The sequence below is a fragment of the Balaenoptera physalus genome, assembly GCF_965194825.1.
Source record: "Balaenoptera physalus genome assembly, chromosome: 6".
In the NCBI taxonomy this organism is placed as follows: Eukaryota; Metazoa; Chordata; class Mammalia; order Artiodactyla; family Balaenopteridae; genus Balaenoptera; species Balaenoptera physalus.
Genome location: NC_138885.1, coordinates 122,681,148 through 122,703,468, shown reverse-complemented (window position 1 = coordinate 122,703,468; position 22,321 = coordinate 122,681,148).

The window sequence follows — 22,321 nt, the reverse complement described above, 5'->3', positions numbered from 1 at the left end:
ACATGGAAGTAACCTAAATGTCCATCAACAGAGCAATGGATAAAGAAGATGTGGTATATATATATATATACAACGGAATATTACTCAACCATAAAAAAGAACAAAATAATGCCATTTGCAGCAACATGGATGGACCTAGAGATTGTCATACTGAATGAAGTAAGTCAAGAAACAGAAAGACAAATATGTGACATTGCTTATATGTGAAATCCAAAAAAATGGTACAAATGAACTTATTTACAAAACAGAAGTAGTGTCACAGATGTAGAAAACAAACTTATGGTTACCAGGGTATAAGGGTGGGGAGGGATAGATTGGGAGATTGGGACTGACATATACACAATACTATATATAAAATAGATAACCAATAGGAGCCTGCTGTATAGCACAGGGAACTCTACTGAATACTCTGTATTGGCCTATATGGGAAAAGAATCTAAAAAAAAAAAGAGTAGATATATGTATATGTATAACTGATTCACTTTGCTGTACACCTGAAACTAACACAACACTGTAAATCAACTATACTCCAATAAAAATTTAAAAGAAAAAAAAAAGACTAAGGGAGTTTTTTCAACTGTGCTGCAAATATTCTTGCACTCTAAAATTCCCACAAGGAATCTAGTTGGACCTGAAGAACACAGCTGCTCCCCTGGAGGAGGTCTGTTCCCTCTAGTTTATGCCTTCAGGCCTCCTTTACTCTCTTGCTTTACTCGAATGGTCTGAAGGCTTTTGAGAATTAAATGCCACCTTTGGAGCATAAAAGGAACACCTGGTTTCTGGAGGCTCCCAAAGAAGTTGGTGCTTGGCCTTGGAGTCTGAGAGCCTGTGTTCTTGATTCTTAGGCAATTGCTAAGTAGTCTCAGTTAGGGCATCTCTAACTGCAATAGCCTTCCTACCTTAGTGAAGACTATTTTCTATCTCTATACTCCTTCCATCAAATGTATTATTCCGTCTCTTATATTTGTAGCTTAGAACCAACTTTTTCCTCTCTACAAGAGTCTAATGAGTATCTCCAAGGTCCCATTGATTTGTGAATCCTGGCTGAAGTCACCTTAATGGTTTGTTAAGATAGGATCAATTTTATTGATTGATTAATAGCTGGGTCAATAGCCTCTATTCATTCAGCAAACAACAGCTTTTATTGAGAAGCTGCCATTGAGCAGACATGGTTTTAGATGCTCATGATAGAGCAATGAACTCCACAGAATTCTCTGCCCTCAGTAAGCTTATCTTCTAGTTGGAGAAGTACCATCATAGACAAATAAATATTTAATGTGTCAAATGGTGGAGGTACTAGGAGGAAAACAAAGCAGGGTAAGAGGTGGATGGGAGGTACGCTGTTTCATAGAGAATGAGGGAAGGTCTTTCTGAAGGGGTGATAAACCAGAGCCTGAAGGGTCACAGGAGGAGAAAGGTATGCAGAGATTTGAAGAAGAGTATCTCAGGCATGGGAACTGTAAATTTAGTAATTCAGTGTCCCTGAATTGGGAGTGTGCTGCTTTTTCTTGTTTTTTTTTTTTTTTTTTTTTTAGAATTAGCAAGGAAGCCAATGTGGGTAGAGCTCAGTGAAAAGTTAACAGAAAATTAAATTGGAAAAATGGCTGCGAGTCAGATCATGCAGCACTAGTAGGCCAGAAAAAGTATCTTGAACTGTATTCTGCATGATGGGTTTTTAGCAGAAAAGTGACATGATTTGAATTATTACTCAAAAGCATTACTCACGCTGCTATGGGGGAAACAGTCTGTAGTGGGGTGACAGTGGACGCAAGGAGATCAATTAGAAAGCTATTGCAATATGGTAGCTTGGATTAGGATGATAGCAATGGAAGTGGTGAGAAGTGGGCAGATTCAGGGTAGAGGAAGAGCTGATAGTTTTGCTGATGTGAGGTGTGACGTAAAGAGAAGCATCATGAATGACTTCAAGTTTTTGGTGGAACATGTGCACCGGTAGACTTTGAGATGAGGACTACTGCAGGAGGAGAAGTTTTGGGGGTGTTGGTGGAAATCAAATTTGGTTTTGGATATGTTAACTTCGAGATGCTCATTCAACTTCCAAGTGGAAATAGGCATTTTGATATACAAATCTGGTGTTCAAGGGAGAATTTGGGGATGAAGAATTAAATTAGGGAGCCATCAGCATATTTCAAGCCTAGGACTGAATGAGATTATTTTTGAAGTAAGCATGCATAGAGAAGAGGTCCAAATATCGTGCCCTGAAGCGAGGGATGAGAATAAATGGTTGGGTTTGACCTATTTCTGGCTTAGACAAGACCAGTTTCAGTGGTTGAGGAAAGTCTGATTAGAGAGGAGAATGTAGAATGGGAGGGGAGGACATGGAAGCAGCAAATATGGACCCTCTATAGGCGGGAACAAAAAGATGGGAGAGGGAGAGATGGCCATATGCTCACTGATAAAACTTAAGGTCTTCTTCCTTATGTCGTCTTGCAGACCCTAAGGTGTGGTTGGGGGAAAAGGGGTATGTTTCATGTATGAGTCAAACATCTGCTTCCTTCCGTCTTTTCCTTTTTTTCTGCTGTCTCCAAGTCTTGGTCTTCTGAATCCAGGCCCTGGTCTCTGTTCTCTGTTCATTGCTTTGGTGCGGCCTCTACCAGTGCACTTGTGTCATTCACATGCTAGCACTGACCCACCCTGACCAGTGACACCCATAGAGCATCTCTTTATGTCTTTGTCCCTCCGTCATTGCTGCCTAGAGCTTCTTATCATTAGCCTGTCCCTGCATTGCACATGCCTATTGTGCTCTTAGGCTGAAAGAAAACAACTTTTTCTTCTCCCATTCCATGAATCTGTCCCATATTTCATGTCATGCTGGGGGGCAGTGTGTGTGTGTGTGTGTGTGTGTGTGTGTGTGTGTGTGTGTAATGGGGAGGGAACAATAAATTAGAAAATGTGACTGGATACAGGTGGGAGTGTTGTCTACCCCTTGGTACTTGGCTAGCATATTAAGTCTTGGCTCCATCAGAGCCAGGTCCCCTGTTAGAGCTGAAACTTACTTGTTAGCCTTTGTAAATTTAGTAAATCATATCAATTTAAAAATGTCAGTTAAAATATTTGTGTTTTGAGGCAAAAAATTTTTGTCTCTTGTTTGATTCATCAGGGTCTGGGAGTCTTCTTCATATGGTTGTGTAAGTCTTTAATTTCTGAAAAGGAGAAAACATGCATATGTAGGAAATGACCTTGGGTTAGATCACTTAAGTTGCTTGTCTGGGTAATCCCTCCCTAGTTTTTAACCATGTCTGTCCTTGGAAATCCAGTCATCTAAACAAGAATTTCGGAAGAGATATTGCTGTTTAATTCAAATGTCTAGTGTTTTACTCTCTTCCCATTTCTTTCCTCTCCAATGGAGACCATTCTTAGGTGGTAGTTTCAAGTCTTAGGTAGAGAACATAGAATTTTCCCCGTCACTCCTGCTAATTTTATCCACAGGAGTAATTTAGTCTGGAAAGTGGATGGGTCGTCAACAAGGATAGATCAAGTGGATACTTTTGTAAAGGTAGCATTTTAGACTCTCCTGGGAGCACTGATAACACTCTTCAAAGTGGTTCTTGTTGAACTCACTGAACCTTAAATTTGAAGATGAGGAAAGTTATACCTGTTACTCCTGTACTGTAATTTATAATCCATTTCTTAGGTCTCCTTGCTTCGAAGTTTGTCTTTTTTCAATCATTAGTTATCATTTTGCCCCACTGACAGGAGGGCTCTGAGGAGTTAAGAGATCTGTAGCTTGTTATCAGTTAAAATTTATTGAGTCTTTAATAATTTTTGTAAATGGCAATTATGTTCATTTTGATGATGCCTTTTGGGAAAAGTGCACACAAGGAATCAGATTGTCCATGTTCTTCTAGAATTGTAGACTAAATTGTAAACTCAGCTAATCTTTGCAAGTTATATTAGTCTTTTTGGGGCTCACTACCTGGGGGAGTGGTAGTTTAGCCTACTCATTAAAAAAAACAAAGAAACAAACAAAAAGAACCCACAAAAATTAAAAAAAAAAAGGGCACTAAAAGTGGACATCACCAACAGATATGAGCTATGATCACAGGGTGTTGAGCAAATCTTATCATTTTCCATGTGTGCCATGATGGGAGAAACATCAGGAAGCCTTGTGCAATGAATCTACTCTCAAGTAGGCAGAAAAAAATAAAAAGAGACATTGTGTGGCAGAAGCAAATCAAGCTGTAATTTCTTGCTCTTTAGAAACATCCATTCAACCTTTTTTTTTCCCCCTTTAGGTGAACCACTTTCCCTTCTCTACTTACCTTCAATTGTTCTGTAATTATCATCCTTTGTGTTATTAGGTAGCTGTGTAATATTCATATTTCTCATATGAAATGTACACATGAAAGTTGAACACTTTCACCCCTGTCTCTGGTACTCTACCAGCTTAAACTTAAAAATCTGGCATTGCCAAGGGAAAATACACACATATACATACTATCAAGACAAGTCACTCAACCTAGCACAGATACACTGAGTCACGGTGCAGAGTGCAAGTGTAGGCATGAGCCCCTTGGATGAGATGGTGAAATTGGGAGGAGCTGCGGCCACAGCTCAGGCTCTTCTCTCAGTCCTGTAGGAGGCTTAGAGAATATTGTCCTAAGCCCAGTAGAAAACAGTCACCCATACACTCAAGGCAAAAACGAACAGAAAAACAAAACTCCCTGTTATTTAGCATGCTTCCAAGGATTTTAATAAGCCATACAACTTAATAAATAGAGGAGAACCAGATAGGAAAACACCACTCTCAGATTGGAAGAAACCTGAAACAGTCTGGCCAGTTTCTCATTATAACGTGTGTTGTAATTAGATGAGTTCTGATAAACTTGGTTCAGAGGCCTAGAGAAGGAAAATTTTTCTAGTGTTTGGATGACTGACTTCATTTTCTTTGCTGAATTTCATTTAAGTTCTGGGTCAGACGAAAAAGGTAAGTTCTCATTCTTTCCTTTCCTGAACAGAGAAGCATTTCATTTGGCTTCACTATAAATCAAACCCATTGGAAACCAAGGTCACATGGCTCAATGTATTTCCCCAGCCTTCGCTTTATTCTGGGCCTCTGTGACCTGTGTGCAGGCAGAGAATTCAGACCCACTCTACCCTTCATTCTTAGCAACTATTTTTATTAACTTTTTTATGACAATTTTCTTTTTTTTTTATAATGTAAATGTAAAGATATTTCCTATTTAGTATTGTGAGAGCATGTGAATATTTTTTGTTAAATGCCACCCTGAAGACAGAAAAGAAGATGGAAAGCCATAATAAAGTTAGATAATTGGCATAGGAAAAGTATTTAATCTAAGGCTTGAAACTTTTTCCAGCTTGCATTGCATCATGATATGAAGTATTACTTTATGTAATTCTTCTGGGCATATCCAGGCATTTTATCAAGATTAGTGGATTGATTAACCAGCCCTCTTGGCATAGTTGGGTCGTAAGCAGCACATGGTCAGTGTAAGAATGGGCGGGAAAGCCCTGCATCACAGGGCTGGGACTTCCAAACCTCACTAATATGATTAAAATACCAGAGCCTCTACAAAAAGACTTCTTACTCCAGCATCTTTGAGAGTAGTCCTACTTTCAAATTCAAAAATAAGAAGATCTTATTAACAAACCAAAGTGGAAGCTAGGACCTCATGTGTCCTAAGTTAATTCTAACTGAATCTTATTGTGGCAAGATTATAATTTGGAATAGCCAAACATAGTTTTAGATGCAAATTTTATTCTATGATAAGACATTGTTTTAAATTAACCTCAGTGAGACTATATAATAATATCAAAATGTAAAACACAACTGGAAAGTGATATGATTAAATTATAAGAATTAAATTGTACCCATTTACCCAATGTAATAGGAAAGCATATGCCAGCTTGCTCTAGGACCCGCGCAAAGTCCATTCACTAGAGAGTCTTCCTGTAAAGAGATCTCCCCAAACCATTTCTAGATTTTATCTTTCCCAGACTTTCTCTGTAACTCTGTTGGTGGGTCTTTCTTTTTGCACAGAATGAACACATTCATCAGCCTGAAGCCAAACTCTGGGAAATACCAAAAATATATACAACACAGACTCTGCCCTCCTGGAGTTTGCATTCTGGTCAGAGATACAAGACATATGCACAAGAAACATTTGAAGTGATGTGTGATAGGGTATCTGAACTGATCCTACAGGGACTAGGAGATTAGATGGCCAGTGTGATTGGAATGTTTGGGAAACATTTTTTGGGAGAAGTTAGGATTTGATGGATGGACAAGATCTAAAAAGGAGGAGACAAGGCAAGATGCCTTGGGGATATGGCATTAATAAAAGTGGAAATAGGGGAGTGAACTCAGAATGTATTCATTCAGTAATTATTTATTGAGTGCCTGCCAGAAAAATATGCAGTAAATATGATGAGGTCTTGCCTCTCATGAAGTTTCCATTCCAGTGTGGTGAGATAGACAACAAAAAGAAAACAAAAGCAAAACATTTTTAGATTGTGACTGTGCAATTCATGAAATAAACAAGGTGAAGCGATAAAGACAGGGAGGTGGTGGTGGGAGTGTAGTCAGTGTTTCTCAAAATTTTAATGTGCATGTGAATCTCCCAGAGGTCTTGTTAAAAGTTAGATTCTGATTCAGAAATTCTGGGGTGGATCTGAGAGTCTGCATTTTCGAAAAGATCCCAAGGGTTGCCAGCGCTACTGGTCCACAGCCCACATTTTGAGTAGCGAGGCTTTAGATGGTATGATCTGACAATCTTGGGTGATATAAGGCTGGATGTAGCACAGGAATCCTGGTAGAATAGGGTGAGGAGGAAGAAAGAAAGAGAAGGTTAAGAGAAAGATTTGGGCCAGACTGAGGGGAACCTAGATTGCCAAGATTAGGACCACGGAGGTAGGACTTTAGCCTCAGGGCCAGTGTTGAAAATGCCTCATGTGGCAGACACTTACGGGATGGAGTCGAGTGGGGCTTACCAAGCATCATGTCAAGACACACATAGAAAATGATGCTATCGCTGCAGAGTGGAGAAAAGTGGGCTTCTGCTTGGGGAGGATCTGGGTTAAAAGGACAAAAGACTCAAGACATAGGATTTCAGTAATGCAAGCACACCAGGATGAGCCCCTTGTATACGGAAAGGCAGGAGTGAACAGGAGAAACAACAGAACCAAAAACATTTTTCGTTTAGAATTTTGTGAGTGTTTGGTTATACATTGTGGAGAAGGGAGATGGTTTTAGGGGTGGTGGGACCTCAAAAATTCCACAGGCAGCTGAACACACACGATTGGCACTCAAGTGAGAGTTCTGCCCAGGAGTTAAATTTTTTTGAGTTAAATCCTTAGAGTTTAAGATGTGTAAATAAGTAATTCCTTTCAGGACAAGAGTATGAAGAAAAGAAAAGAAGAGCAGATTACTGAAGACTGTACTTCAGGGAATATTTACAGCCTGTGGAAGGAAAAAGTGGAGAACAGGAAGAAGGCATTTTTTTCACTTTCTTCCTTTATTGGGAAGCAGACACAGGGCACACAGGGTGGGAAGCAGCCTGACGTCTCCCAGTGAGACCCAGGACAATGGTAGCCAGAGCCAGGGACACCACGGTGGCCAGCCCTACGCCCAGCATCATCACCTAGCAGGGAGAGGAGGTGGACCCTTCCACACCATGGTCTCTAGTCTTCCCCAGGAAGATCAATGGCCCCACCATGACACCTGCTTCTTCCGTCATGTGCTTGCGATTTCAGGGAATAGACTGTCCCTCCGGGCAGGAGAGCTGGTGAGAAATACAGGAGGATCAAAATGTTGTCAGGAGTAATAGATGCCCAGTGTGGGCGCTGGATACTGTGTGAATTTAGGACTTTGACTGTTGTCACTGTCATTGTAGATATGCTGATTGTGAAAGCAGCTCTTTAATTCTACTACATTGTCCCTGCCTCCCCAAAGCTTTCTTTTGGACCACAATTGTTTGTTCAAACATTTCTACCCGACAAGTCCCTTCCATCTCCATGGGGGAGGGGCAAGAAGAAAAGGAAGGTGACCAAGAAGAGGCCGAAGTCTGGACCATTGCAGAATCTGAACTTCCACAGCTACCATGGGTCCCGAAGCCCACGGTTCTCTGCAGGATGCACTGTTGATACGCACCCTAGGGAATGGGGAGGGAGAGGAGAGCTTTCCTTTGTCTTTGCTTGTATTTTATAGCGAAGTTAAGTCCCGAAGAGGCTCAGCGAGTTTTGAGAGAAAATTACTTCTGTTAGCAGTAAGCTAAGAATGAGGACCCAAGTTTTCTCCACTTTCTGAGTGGTGATCTTTTTATTGCAACTAGAGTAAACAGTGAGCAACGTTAAACACAGAGGGTATATATAGCATCCCTCGCCCCTGAGTCGATGGGAGCTTTCATTTTTGCATTCATTGACCTTAGTCTTTAGCCTTTTTAGATTCAGGACATAAGGTGACATTTTTATGTTTACTGTATTCCGCATGTTATGAATGCAGGAAAACCTTCAGTGAATGTTTTAGGCAGCCCCACATCGAAATACTAGGTGGCAGTCTAACACTGCCTTTGGGTATTCAGAACTCCTGTCTGGTTTTAACAATGGCATTTTAAAAAATTTTTGGAGATATTTTTTAAAAAATAACTTCAAATGGAAGCTTTACAGAAATAAGTAAATGAAGGTGTGTGATGCATCTGTAAACTATCTTTCCCCAAACCCATAGTTTTAACTACAAATTACACATGCAATTGAATGAAATACTAAAAACTTAAGACTTAACCAGAGAGAACATCCAGGGTTGCTTCTAGAACCCAATTATTCTTGAAGATAGGTAACTATCTTCTAAATATTTCAAAAATCGGTGAAAACGGAGGGAAACGCTAAAGAGTCAGTCTTGTTATTAAAATGAAATAGGTTAATCCTAAAGAATATGATTGAGGAAAATAAAATAAGTTGGTTTAAAAAAAAAAAAAGACTTAACCAAAAAATAAACAAAGGACATCAATAGATATTTCCCAGAAGAAATACGTATGGAAAAGAACATATGCAAAACACTTAACCTCTAATAAGAAAGAACATTCAATTAAATGAGAACATTTTTATTGCCTCTCAATTTGACAGAATTATTTTCCAAAGTTCTATCCCAAAGAAAAATCAGAGAAGTGGTCAGAGATTTATGCATAAGCATCATCCTTGATGTTTTATTTATGAAAGTCTAAAGACACTAATGCTTAGGAAGTGGTATTTCTTAAAATGGAATATTGTGCATTCTTAATTTATAGGACTTTGTATTTTAGTTAGCCTCTAAAATTATATTAATTATGTCCAACTAATGTAAAAATGCAGACGCATAATGTTTAAAAACACACAGAGAAGAAGTGTAAGTTTACCTTTGTTGGAAGGACAGAGTTTGCTGTGCAGTTTTTGGGTCTTCAGGAGAATTGATCATATGTATAATTATACGAATGTATACACATAAATATGTGTAACTAGGTCAATGCCTGGGATCGTGGCGAAGGAGCAGATTCATAATCAAATGCATCGCTGGTGGCTCCACTCAGCTGCAGCTGGTTAACTCAACTGCAGGAGGGTCAAGGGAGAGAAATCCAGTCCCTTCCTTGAGATTCTTTTCTGGAATCGCATGAGTGCACGTGTGGGACCTTAATGCCACACTCAGGGCTGCCGTCAGCTCATAGATTTCCCAGTGGCAACAAAGAAGGGAAGAATTCAGCAAATCAGAAAGGAACCCAAATCTTTCTCCTCAGTGATTATCAAAATATCATCATCGGTAAATATTTTGCCACATGGACAAAAGTACCAATCTGCTTTTAATTCCTTTCTTAACACAGTCTTTCCTATTCAGCGTGTTATTTTTTGTCAAAAGCAAGATATTATAATTGCTTGGTTTGCTGTTTGTTTTATGTAATGATATGGAATAAACAAGACTAAGGAAAAATCAATAGAATTGCCTAGCCGAACAGGTTGCTTGTTGCATTCTGCTAGAAATATATGAATTGGATGTTCAGTATATTTATTCACTAACTTAATTTATCGATTCAATTACGTTGCCCTTATTGTGGAAATAGTAGACAAAAATGAAGGAAACTTTGGCAAAATGATCTGACACTTTGGCAACTGTAAAGTATAAGGAATATATAGAATCCAATCTTAGAATTCAGTACCCGATAAGAATTTTTAAAAGGTTTTACTTCTCGGATGAAAACATTTTTAAAATAACAGTCACATATGGTCCCAAACTAAAAACATAATCATAATCTACACATAATCAAAATTCTGGGGCTTTCATCTCACACGCCTGCAATGTGGCTTGTTGAAAACCTGGATAGGAGGTAACTTCTTTAATGACGCTTCTTTTAGCAATTCGTGGGGTTTTTTTCTGTGAAAAAACTGAAAAGCAACACCGAGATGCTCGTTAATAGTATTTTTCTAGAACCATGTCGTTTGGCAAGGAAAAAAAGTGTGAGACTTCTAAGTTCTTTCTTAAAATTTACATTAAGAAAACACGTCAGTAACCATGAGAAGATTTTTCTGTACCACAGAGATATTAAGCTCATCCTATTTCCAGGCTTCCAGCCTGCTGATGAGGTCCTACCCTTTATGTAAAATGACAATGCTGCTGGCCTAGCATAATCATCTCCATGGAGAATCATATAATGGTCCATGGGGGAGGAAGCCGTAGCAATTGTCCCCCTGTGTCCTCTCATTTCACAGATGAGTTTGCTCATTTGAGTGGTTTTTCCAGTACAGGTCAAAACCTACTCTAATGAGACTGATGGAACAACAGATTTTATGACAATGGAACACAAAGGAAGCTTATACTATTATTCATTATTTTTAAAATTTGCATACTTGAAACAAATGTTTGGGCCGCCCCTTATTTGTACAATTAATAAGGTGGGGGAAGGGAGGAGAAGGAAATAGATGGATTTGAGCAAATGCAGATTTTGAGTGAATATGGAACACTAGGGAGGGTAGATGTTTGGATTTTGTTTGCAATTATATTTCAGTGCAATTTGAGATCATCTTTAGAAAAATCCTCATGTTTTGTAAAGGGTTGCAGAATTTCTCTTTTGTTTGTTTGAATTTACTTATGTAATCTTTTTTTTAAAGCATTTTTCTTTTCGGCCGTGCTGTGCGGCTTGTGGGATCTTAGTTCCCCGACCAAGCATTGAACCCGGGCCCCAGCAGTGAAAGCACTGAGTCCTAACCACTGGACCGCCAGGGAATTCCCTACTTATGTAATCCTTGTATCTAGGATTCCTATGGCATGAAGGGCCTGGGTTATCTACTGCTCAGGGATACATCTTGTCTATGATTCTGCTTTTTCAGAAACATGGGAGATGCGCTCTATTTGACTTCCTGGTGTGTTAGTAACTTCAGAAGTTGTAAGAATCTGAAGGGACCACTTGATCCAGCCCTCTCATTTTACAAGTGAGAAAACCAAAGCCTGGGGATGCTAAGGTCTGTCCAAGGTCAATGGCAGAGCTGAGACAAGGACCAAGGTCTCTTGTCTGTCTGAAGTGGGGTGATTTTTCTACCACATCACTCTTGCCTTGCAGGTATTTCCTCCCCTCAGCAATTTAATGGATATGCTAGCCATCTTCTCATAGAGACTCACTGTTCCTTTCTAGGGTGACTGAAACCTACCCCAATCCAACTGTCCTTCTTACCTCCTTCCAACAGGTGGTGACAAAGCACTCTCACCTCCCTCTGGGCACTAATTAGGAACTACTGAACCCACCTGTGATTGTTAGCGACAGTTCCTGGTCACCAACCTTTCTCTAAGAGAAACTGTAGTAGAGGCTCTCATAATTACCTATCACAGGGATCCAGGTGGAGACAGGCTGCCTTCAATGCATGTAGTGTGAGAATTAGGAAGTAAGTATGAACACAAGCCTCAGGATGCTTGCTTCAAATTTTGGCTTTACCAGTTGCGCAAGCTACTTATCTCTGTGTGTCAATTTCGTCATCTATAAAATGGGGATGATAGTGGTATCTCCTTAACAGGATTGCTATGAGGATTCAATGACTTAATGCATATAAAATATTTAAAACAGCAACTACTACATAGTAAGTGCTCAGTTAATGCAGTCTAATATTATTAATGTGAGTTTTCATATATAAACAGGGTCATATTTATTTTTGGTCAAGATAGTAGACTGAAGAATGACAGAGTTAATTTCTGCACGTGATTTTCTGTGTCGCAGCTATAGTAACCTTCTTTCAGTTCACAGAGCAAGCTATTTTCTGATCTGCCCCTTTGCATACATCATTCCCTTTGACTATAGTTTTTCTTTCTTCACTTTTATCATCTACTTAGAGTCTATTTGTCCTTCAGATTTTAGAACCAGCATTACTTTTTCAGGGGAACCTTCCACAACCCCCTAATATCAATACTTTACTATAGATTCTCATAGCTCTTTTCTCATAGAACCATATTCATAGCACTTATAACATATAATTTTATACATATAGGTGTGAATATTTGATCAAAGTCTATCTTCCCCACTAGACTGTAACCTGAATTAATTAGCATAGGGATTTTGCCTGCTTTTGTTGACCATTGGCTCCCTAGTGCCTGTACATTATGGTACACATTGCAAGTGTTCAATATTTCTTTGTAAGATGAATGAACAGGTGAAGTTGGGTCTAAGAGAGTATTTATCCTGAGATCAAATTGATGACAACTTGCGTATACTGAGTTCTCATGAAGGGCAGGGCAAATATGTGGATGGAATGAGACGAACACCATCACAATTTTTTGTACAATCTGCCATGGGAAATAAGACTCTGAAGACAAAGTGGTCTTCAATCCCACAAAGTCAGAGTTCATTTCTCCTTTTGTAAAAAAGAAAAATTAACGTCATAATTTTATAATATTTAATAACATGAAATGTTATAAAACGCATGATTTTAAGTGCACAGCTTGGTAAAGTTTTTACAAATATATGCCCCCCATGACCAGCACCACAATTGACTGAACTACTTCGGTCCATTGTCTTAATCAGGTCGGTGTCATTTCTCATTGGTCTTTCTACTTCCACTCATGTTCCACTCTGATCCAGCTTCCTCCAGCAATTAGGCTGATTCACTTATTACATAAACCGAATTATATGAGAGTACTGCTTAAAAGCATCCAGAAGCTCCCAGCTGTAATAGAATAAACCCAGATTCCTTACCATGGCCTAAAAGTCCTGTGTGATCTGGCCCCTGCCCTGCTCCCAGCCTGTCCTACACCATTCTTCCTCTTGCTTTCTGTACTTCTTGCAACACTGATCTTCTTTCAGTTCCTTGAATTTGCCAAGTTCTTTCTTACTCTAGACTCAGATTCAGCCACTCTTTTTCTACTTCTTACCCTTCAGGTTTGTGATAAGCAGATGACGGCCTCCCAGATATGTCCATGTCCTAATCCCTTAACTAGGACTCTGTTACCTTACATGGCAAAAGAGAATTTGCAGATGTGATTAAGTTAAGGATCTTGGAAGCAGAGGTGGTCTGATTGCTGGCTTTAGAGATGAAGGGGGCCACAAGCCAAGGAACGTGGGCAGCCTCTAGAAACTGGCAAAGGCAAGGAATGAATTTTCCCCTAGAGCCTCCAGAAAGAACACAGCCCTGCCATCATCTTGATTTTAGCTCCATGAGACTATTTCAGACTTCTGACATCTGAACTGTAAGATAATAAATTTGTGTTGCTTTAAGCCACTAGGGTTGTGGTTATTTCTTACAGCAGCAATAGGAAACTTATACACAGTCTCTGCTTTAAAATGTCATCTATACAAGGACACCTTCCCCAACAACCCCATCTAAAATAGAGCCCCTTACCTCTTCTCTCATTCCCACTCCCACCCATAGTCTCTACTTCAGTACCTTGTTTGATTTTTTTGTAGTAAAACTTACCACTTGTAATCATTTTTTACTTCTTCTTTGTCATCCTCACTAGAATGTGTGTTCTCTGGGGCCAGGGATAATATCTCATTCACCATTATATCTTCAGGAACTAGTAAAGCACCTGCAACTCTGTAATTATGTGCTTAACAAATATTTATAAACGATCCAGGTCTGTGCTATCCAATATAGTAGCCACTAGTCATATGTGGCTATTGATCCCTGGCAATGTGCTAGCCCAAACAGAGATGAACTGTAAGTGGAAAACACCAAATTTCTAAGTCTTAGTAATGAAAAAAGGAATACACAATATCTCCTTAATATTTTTTATCTTAATTCCATGTTGAAATGATGGTATTTTAGACATACTGGGTTCAATAAATATATTATTTATTTAATATTAAATTATTTAAATTTGTTTCACCTATTTCTTTTTCATGTTATTAATATAGATACTAGAAATTTTAAATTATATATATGCCTTACATTATTTTTCTGTTGGACAGCACTTATTTGGATTGTTGATTTCTTGATGGTAAAACTCATATTTTTTTCCTTTTTGTGTGACTCGAAATGATTTGCACATAGTAGCTTCTCCATAATGTTTGCTGCATGAATACTTGTTAAATAAGTTATTTTATTAAGAATATATAATATTGTCCAAGTGCATAAAATTGGGCTAAAAGAGCCAATTTGCATTCAGCAATTTTTACCAACTATATTTGTGGCTGCACGTAATATTTTTCACCTGATAGATTTTCCAGTTGCTTTAAAAGTAACACTATGTGTTACAAATCAGCAACTGGAAATAGAGGTAGAGGGCAAAATACTATGTTAGAATGTCTTGTGTTATTTGGTCCAATGGAATTCTACCTTCAGAGACACAGCTTTTTCCTGAGAACATCCACTTTCCTATGAAATATTTAAAGCCGTATCGAAGGAAATGCATTAGGCAGTGCTTCTCCGTCGCTGTCTGCAAAGTACTCTGAATGTCCGAAAGAGGGAAAGCATACTTATGTGTTAGGAAATAGAGCATTTAGGATCTAGCCTAGGGTCCTACCCAATCCCATCTTGCTTGAATTTTCTTTAACATCCACTATTTTGTCTTAAAAATTCATGAGAATATTACATTTTATTCCATACTTTGTATTTGTTTTAGTATAAAAATATTGCTCTGTAGTCCAAATCCTCAAATAAAATAGGTACTCTGCTTTTGTCTGAGGCTACTTGTGCCCAAGATGTACTGATGCACCCAGGGGCGCTGGTACTGCACAGTGAGAAGTGTGGAATTAGGACTGATGTCCTGACCCTTGATGTTTTGGGGAATCCTTATATGGCTGTAAGGACAATTGGTTAAACAGTGAGCTGGGTAGCAGCTGGTGGGGAGAGGAAGAAGTGGTTCTCCCAGGTGATGTGGAGGTGGAGGGTGAGGAGAAACAAGAATAAAAAACTATCAATACAAACACAGAGATCAGCTCAAAGCCTGTGTTTATTGACAAGAAAAATTGGTGGATCAATCTTGTCTCTAATCTCCCTTCATTTCCTTCTGGCTTCGGGCTGCCTTTTGAGGTGTGTGTGTGTGTGTGTGTGTGTTTCAGTGCACCCTCACACACCCTTTAAAGCAACGCTTGGAATCTTTTTGCCTATATAAACGTTGGGGGGAAGAGGAAGACAGAAGATTATTTTTCTATACCAGTCTGTCTCTTGCCTAAATCTATTAAGAGATAGCCTGGCCCACCATCCTTCTTTTGGTAATTGGCAGTTTACATACACTATTATTTAATACCCATTTCAGCCTTGTAAGGTAGAGGTTGGTTATTAGCATTTGATAGATGGGCAAACTGCGTTTCAAAGAGGTTACAAAGTACATCCATAGTCTATTCAGTTTGTAAATGGCAGAGTCAGGATTAAGAGACCGGCTCCATGCTGTTCCCATCACATTTTCCTGCCTTTCCAGCAGGTTTAGAGTCTGTTTCAACTGATTCAACAATTTCTTTTTCGTGCCTCCTTTGTCCCGGGCACCATGCTAGACTTAAAAGAATATACAAAGATGAATACAGACATGTTTCCTGCTGACTCCCAGGGCTGCAACGTTTTCCCTCCCTGACACTCAAAGCAGCAGGTAAGAAGGATAGTAACTATTAAATTACTTTCTCAGGGCAATTCATCCTGAGTAGCCCAGAGTTAAACATTTCCTACTTAACATTAGCAGATGGTGAATGGGGCAACAATGTCAGCACTAGAAACAAAACAAAAGTAATAAAAAGAATTGGCACTTGGATAGAAAAGATGAACCACCATTCCTGCTGGTCCTTTGTCTCAATCATTCAGTAGAAAGAAAAAAGTCACTTCATAAACCAGTCGAAGCTGGTCTCATTCTGCCATTCACAAACATGGAATTACTTGCTTCGACTGATAAACGAATGTCTTTGCCAGAGCACTGTCACTGGGGCTGATAAAACTTATGGTGCAATTATTACTTATGTCCTTAAGAAAGGACTTATTTATTTTAGCTTGTATCATCTTTTCATTCTTGAGATGTGTTATTTGTGTATTTGCTTTTGAAAACTGGAGTAGATGTCAGTATAGAAAGAAGCTTTTCTATTACTGTAACTGAAATATAATTTTGAAAGTGAGTGATATGAAACAATGCATTGATTCTTTGCATTTTATCACAAGAGGTTGGAGCCAAAGGAAAATAGCAACTGCATTTTTATAAAATTAAGGCTAACCTGAAATTATGGTTGGACTCCAAGCAGTGCTAAATCCAGAGTGTGGGGAGTGTACAAGCCCTAAATATGTTGGTCCACAACAGACTGGTTCATTACATTTTTGTAGCTAGGGTCCAAAGAGGACAGGCACAATTTATCTTCTTGTAAAAATATACATATACATACTTACACAATGCATATGTACATGTGCCCACATACAGATAAAAGCTTGTTTGAAAAAAACAAATTCTGTCTTAATCCTCTTAAAAAAGGTAAAAAGCTGAGTCTCCAAGTTTTGCTCTGTGTATCCTACAATCTCAATTAATACCCCTGGGGAAAAGAGCTGAATTGTAGCAATCATATGTAACCTGGTAATCGGGCACCACTCCAAGGCATTTTATAAGATTTCCAAGAGTTTTGGTGAAAGTTGAAAATTAATTTCTAAACTATTCAGTTTTATTTTCCATTAATTTTTATATTTTTAACATGTGTGTTGTGAATCTTTTTCTTCGTCTTTCTAGATTATGGCATGTTGACTTTTTAAAATGAAATTAGAACTGTAACTTTTCACTGAGTAATCATTCTACATTTTTGATATGCATCCTAGGATGGTCCAACGTACATCTTATTCTCAAAGTCAACAGTAAATTATCTAAATGAGCAACAAATATCTGTATCCATCTGGCTTGTAGCCAAGTTGGCAGATTCGTAATAATTTGAAACTAGAAGAATTTTTTGAAGCTTTTACACAGAATATATCCAACATGTTCCAGCAGAAACCACTCTCCGTGTTTCTTTTCTAAATGATAAACACAGTTTATTTTTTTCTCTTAAAAAAAAAATTTGTTATTTATTTATGATACAAATTCTTACTAAACTAGGAATAGAACGGAACATCTTGAACTCATGCAGCTTCCATGCCAAAAATTCACAGTAAAGATTATACATAATGGATCTTAACCCCCAGCCCAGACACCCTGACCAGGGGAGAGGCCACCCCAAGCCATGAAAGAAATGGGGGTTTGGTTAAGGCATTCCCTTCTTTTTTTTTTTTTTTTTTTGTGGTTACAGTATCTGCCCATACCTGTAGGCAGAAATCAGAATGTTTTTATTTATATGTAAATTTTTTAACTTCTTAAAAAAATTTAATTTTATTTATTTTTTTACACAGCAGGTTCTTATTACTCAACCATTTTATACATATCAGTGTATACATGTCAATCCCAATCGCCCAATTCATCACACCACCACCCCCACCCCCTGCCGCTTTCCCCCCTTGGTGTCCATACGTTTGTTCTTTACATCTGTGTCTCAATTTCTGCCCTGCAAACCGGTTCATCTGTACCATTTTTCTAGGTTCCACATATATGCGTTAATATACGATATTTATTTTTCTCCTTCTGACTTACTTCACTCTGTATGACAGTCTCTAGATCCATCCACATCTCTACAAATGACCCAATTTTGTTCCTTTTTATGGTTGAGTAATATTCCATTGTATATATGTACCACATCTTCTTTATCCATTCATCTGTTGATGGGCAATTAGGTTGCTTCCATGACCTGGCTATTGTAAATAGTGCTGCAATGAACATTGGGGTGCATATGTCTTTTTGAATTATGGTTTTCTCTGTGTATATGCCCAGTAGTGGGATTGCTGGATCATATGGTAATTCTATTTTTAGTTCTTTAAGGAACCTCCATACTGTTCTCCATAGTGGCTGTATCAATTTACATTCCCACCAACAGTGCAAGAGGGTACCCTTTTCTCCACACCCTCTCCAGCATTTGTTGTTTGTAGATTTTCTAATGACGCCCATTTTAACTGGTGTGAGGTGATACCTCATTGTAGTTTAGATTTACATTTCTCTAATAATTAGTGATGTTGAGCAGCTTTTCATATGCTTCCTGGCCATCTGTAGGTCTTCTTTGGAGAAATGTCTATTTAGGTCTTCTGCCCATTTTTGGATTGGGTTGTTTGTTTTTTTAATATTGAGCTGCATGAGCTGTTTATATATTTTGGAGATTAATCCTTTGTCCGTTGATTCATTTGCAAATATTTTCTCCCATTTTGAGGGTTGTCTTTTGGTCTTGTTTATGGTTTCCTTTGCTGTACAAAAGCTTTGAAGTTTCATTAGGTCCCATTTGTTTATTTTTGTTATTATTTCCATTACTCTAGGATGTGGATCAAAAAAGATCTGCTGTGATTTATGTCAAAGAGTGTTCTTCCTATGTTTTCCTCTAAGAGTTTTATAGTGTCCGGTCTTACATTTAGGTTTCAAATCCATTTTGAGTTTATTTTTGTGTATGGTGTTAGGGAGTGTTCTAATTTCATTCTTTTACGTGTAGCTGTCCAGTTTTCCCAGAACCAATTATTGAAGAGACTGTCTTTTCTCCATTGTATATCCTTGCCTCCTTTGTCATAGATTAGTTGACCATAGGTGCGTGGGTTTATCTCTTGGCTTTCTATCTTGTTCCATTGATCTATGTTTCTGTTTTTGTGCCAGTACCATATTGTCATGATTACTGTAGCTTTGTAGTATAGTCTTAAATCAGGGAGTCTGATTCCTCCAGCTCCATTTTTTTCCTGCAAGACTGCTTTGGCTATTCAGGGTCTTTTGTTTCTCCATACAAATTTTAAGATTTTTTGTTCTAGTTCTGTAAAAAATGCCATTGGTAATTTGATAGGGATTGCACTGAATCTATAGATTGCTTTGGGTAGTATAGTCATTTTCCCAGTATTGATTTTTCCAATCCAAGAACATGGTATATCTCTCCATCTGTTGATATCATCTTTAATTGCTTTCATCAGTGTCTTATAGTTTTCTGCATACAGGTCTTTTGTTTCCCTAAGTAGGTTTATTCCTAGGTATTTTATGCTTTTTGTTACAATGGTAAATGAGAGTGTTTCCTTAATTTCTCTTTCAGATTTTTCATCATTAGTGTATAGGAATGCAAGAGATTTCAGTGCATTAATTTTGTATCCTGCAACTTTACCAGATTCATTGATTAGCTCTAGTAGTTTTCTGGTGGCATCCTTAGGATTCTCTATGTATAGTATCATGTCATCTGCAAACAGTGACAGTTTTACTTCTTCTTTTCCAAATTGTATTCCTTTTATTTCTTTTTCTTCTCTGATTGCCGTGGCTAGGACTTCCAAAACTATGTTGAATAATAGTGGTGAGAATGGACATCTTTGTCTTGTTCCTGATCTTAGAGGAAATACTTTTGTTTATCACCATTGAGAATGATGTTTGCTGTGGGTTTGTCATATATGGCCTTTATTATGTTGAGGTAGGTTCCCTCTATGCCCACTTTCTGGAGAGTTTTTATCATAAATGGGTGTTGAATTTTGTCAAAAGATTTTTCTGCATCTATTGAGATGATCATATGGTTTTTATTCTTCAGTTTGTTAATATGGTGTATCACATTGATTGATTTGCGTATATTGAAGAATCCTTGCATCCCTGGGATAAATCCCACTTGATCATGGTGTATGATCCTTTTAATGTGTTGTTGGATTCTGTTTGCTAGCATTTTGTTGAGGATTTTTGCATCTATATTCATCAGTGATATTAGTCTGTAATTTTCTTTTTTGTGTAGTATCTTTTTCTGGTTTTGGTATCAGGGTGATGGTGGCCTCATAGAATGAGTTTGGGAGGGTTCCTTCCTCTGCAAATTTTTGGAAGAGTTTGAGAAGGATTGGTGTTAGCTCTTCTCTAAATGTTTGATAGAGTTCACCTGTGAAGCCATCTGGTCCTGGACTTTTGTTTATTGGAAGATCTTTAATCACAGTTTCAACTTCATTACTTGTGATTGGTCTGGTCATATTTTCTATTTCTTCCTGGTTCAGTCTTGGAAGGTTATACCTTTCTACGAATTTGACCATTTCTTCCAGGTTGTCCATTTTATTGGCATAGAGTTGCTTGTAATAGTCTCTTAGGATGCTTTGTATTTCTGCAGTGTCTGTTGTAACTTCTCCTTTTTCATTTCTAACTTTATTGATTTGAGTCCTCTCCCTCTTTTTCTTGATGAGTCTGGCTAATGGTTTATCACTTTTATTTATCTTCTCAAAGAACCAGCTTTTTGTTTTATTGACCTTTGCTATTGTTTTCTTTGTTTCTATTTCATTTATTTCTGCTCTGATCTTTATGATTTCTTTCCTTCTGCTAACTTTGGGTTTTGTTTGTTCTTCTTTCTCTAGTTCCTTTAGGTGCAAGGTTAGATTGTTTATTTGAGATTTTTCTTGTTTCTTGAGGTAGGCTTGTATACCTATAAACGTCCCTCTTAGAACTGCTTTTGCTGTATCCCATAGGTTTTGGATCATCGTGTTTTCATTGTCATTTGTCTCTAGGTATTTTTTGATTTCATCTTTGATTTCTTCAGTGATCTCTTGGTTATTTAGTAACGTATTGTTTAGCCTCCATTTTTTACGTTTTTTTCCCTGTTAGTGATTTCTAATCTCATAGCGTTGTGGTCAAAAAAGATGCTTGATATGATTTCAATTTTCTTAAATTTACCGAGGTTTGATATTTGTGACCCAAGATGTGATCTATCCTGGAGAATGTTCCATGTGCACTTGAGAAGGAAGTGTAATCTGCTGTTTTTGGATGGAATGACCTGTAAATATCAATTAAATCTATCTGGTCTATTGTGTCATTTAAAGCTTGTGTTTCCATATTAATTTTCGGTCTGAATGATCTGTCCATTGGTGTAAGTGAGGTGTTAAAGTCCCCCACTATTATTGTGTTACTGTTGATTTCCTCTTTTATAGCTGTTAGCAGTTGCCTTATGTATTGAGGTGCTCCTATGTTGGGTGCATATATATTTATAATTGTTATATCTTCTTCTTGGATTGATCCCTTGATCATTATGTAGTGTCCTTCCTTGTCTCTTGTAACATTCTTTATTTTAAAGTCTCTTTTATCTGATATGAGTATTGCTACTCCAGCTTTTTTGTGATTTTCATTTGCATGGAATATCTTTTTCCATCCCCTCACTTTCAGTGTGTATGTGTCCCTAGGTTTGAAGTGGGTCTCTTGTAGACAGCATATATATGGGTCTTGTTTTTGTATCCATTCAGCAAGCCTGTGTCTTTTGGTTGGAGCATTTAATCCATTCACGTTTAAGGTAATTATTGATATGTAAGTTCCTATGACCATTTTCTTAATTGTTTTGGGTTTGTTTCTGTAGGTCCTTTTCTTCTCTTGTGTTTCCCACTTAGAGAAGTTCCTTTAGCATTTGTTGTAGAGCTGGTTTGGTGGTGCTGAATTCTCTTAGCTTTTGCTTGTCTGTAAAGCTTTTGATTTCTCCATCGAATCTGAATGAGATCCTTGGTGGGTATAGCAATCTTGGTTGTAGGTTCTTCCCTTTCATCACTTTAAATATATCTTGCCACTCCCTTCTGGCTTGTAGAGTTTCTGATGAGAAATCAGCTGTTAATCTTATGGGAGTTCCCTTGTATGTTATTTGTCGTTTTTCCCTTGCTGCTTTCAATAATTTTTCTTTGTCTTTAATTTTTGCCAATTTGATTACTATGTGTCTTGGCGTGTTTCTCCTTGGGTTTATCCTGCCTGGGACTCTCTGTGCTTCCAGGACTTGGGTGGCTATTTGCTTTCCCATGTTAGGGAAGTTTTCAACTATAATCTCTTCAAATATTTTCTCTGGTCCTTTCTCTCTCTCTTCTCCTTCTGGGACCCCTATAATGCGAATGTTGTTGTGTTTAA